This window comes from Aotus nancymaae, unplaced genomic scaffold (genome assembly GCF_030222135.1).
Source record: "Aotus nancymaae isolate 86718 unplaced genomic scaffold, 86718_ANA_hifiasm-v0.15.2.pri h1tg000020l, whole genome shotgun sequence".
In the NCBI taxonomy this organism is placed as follows: domain Eukaryota; kingdom Metazoa; phylum Chordata; class Mammalia; order Primates; family Aotidae; genus Aotus; species Aotus nancymaae.
The window spans coordinates 35,391,209-35,393,163 of record NW_026988432.1 but is presented as its reverse complement, the minus strand read 5'-3'; the positions used below and the strand labels follow the sequence as shown (position 1 = coordinate 35,393,163).

The window sequence follows — 1,955 nt, the reverse complement described above, 5'->3', positions numbered from 1 at the left end:
GTTCCCAGGGTCAGGAGGAGAAACGCCATCTCCTCACAACAGGTCCAGCATCTTCCCCCTGCCCCACCCTGCTTGATGCTAGCGGGAGAGGCCTCGAGTTAAAAGACATAAGTTTCAGATTCTAGACCTAAATCGCCACTAGATAACAATATTATCTTTGGGAAAACCCTAAACTCTCCATTTCTCACATTTCTCCTGTGTAAAATGGGGTAATAAAACCCAAGGATGTCATAGGGATCAAATGAATTAACGTCGATAGAAAAAGTTTCTGAGAATGGCCAAGTGCTGGTTAGCATAACGTATGAGGATATTGCTGACTGGCCTTCCCCTTTCCCCAGCAGGTTCTGCCTGCTTTGAATTCTCTAGCTGGGTCCCCCGCCCTCCCTGGTTGTCTTCCAGTTCATCGCTTGCTGTTCTCACATTCACCATGCTGGAAAGGTGGTTCTGTTAAGCTTCCTTCCCACAATTACCTCCTGTTGCCACATTGCGTGTCCTCATTCCCTTCCTCTCAAGACCTCTTTCCTGCTCACTGTCAGCCCATAACCAAGCTCAGCTCCTACCAGAAGCCAGCACTGAGCAGAGCCCCAGACAGGGAATATTCCTTGCTCCTGATACTGCTTTACACATGCATCCTCCCTAGACTGCTCTGTGCTCTGGATACTGACATATAGCAGAGCGTCTGCCTCCAGACACATGGAATATACTTCAAGAGCCCCTGCAGAAGACTGAACTTAAAATAAAGTGAGAGTAAAGAATTTCATTAAGGTCTCCCCCGGTGGGGATGCTGGGTCTTGGCCTTGGGCTGCGGCAGCTCGGGGCAGCACTGAGTACCCGGGGCTCCACTCAGCTCCCTCTTGGCACCCAGATGCCTAAGAAAGTTGGTGCGATGACCTAGGGTAAAAGTCGGATCAAGGAACCAGAGAGACTACTTCCTCCCTTAGGTCCTATGGCAGTTAATCCTAAAGATTGTGTCACCATAGCCATCCATGCCAAACCTGGCTCCAAACAACAAAATACTGTAACAGATTTGACAGCCGAGGCGGTAAATGTGGGTATTGCAGCACCTCAATTGGGGGGGAGGCTAATGCTGAACTTTACAGGTATTTTTCTAAGGTCTTAGAATTCAGGAAGAATAATGTGGTTTTGGATAAGGGTGGTACATCTCAAGAAAAGGTAGTGAAGCTTTTAGCCTCCACAAATCCAGAAGAGATCTTGAGGAAATTTTGAAAGAAAGCTGAAAAAAAAAAAAACAAGAAATGGAAAATACACTCTTGAGAAATTTTATTTATTGCTAATGATGAAGAGGCTGTTAAATAGAAAAATATACTTATATGCAGAGAAGAACATGGGGATTATATATATATATACACACACACACACACATATATATGAATAAGACACCAAAAAGTAGACATTTAAAAAGTATTATATGTTGAATACAGTTTCTAAAATCTCTGACCCCAAACAGTCTGGAACATGTTACTCTGATTTCATGGCATTATAAAATAACAGAGCTGGAAAGAATATTCAAGATGACCTGATTTAACACCTTTCATTCCGTGGTGGGACTTCTGATATCTAGGAGTTGACAGACTTATTCAAGATTGTACCACGCTGGGGCGTGCCTGTAGTCACAGCTACTCAGGAAGCTGAGGCAGGAGAATTGCTTGAACCCAGAAGGCAGAGGTTGCAGTGAGCCAAGATCGTGCCACTGCACTCCAGCCTGGCACCTGGCGATGGAGTGAGACTCTTTCCCAAAAAAAAAAAAAAGATTTTACGATGCAAGATGGCAACTAGAACCCAAAGCCCTTGACTTTTTGTTATCCAGATTGTAAATTAAAAGTACCATGTCTCCTCAACAATTCTGGAATTCTAGGGATTGCCTTCTAATCCCATTTACAAGTGACAGAAAACCTGTTATACTGCTTTGTAGTCTTACCTTATATTTTAAAACA

At 43.9% G+C, this 1,955-nt stretch overlaps 1 pseudogene; it reads left to right on the top strand.

Moving 5' to 3' along the window:
- The first annotated feature begins 781 nt into the window (after positions 1-781).
- Positions 782-1,275, top strand: LOC105708985 (UPF0235 protein C15orf40 homolog; annotated as a pseudogene).
- Positions 1,276-1,955: the final 680 nt, after the last annotated feature.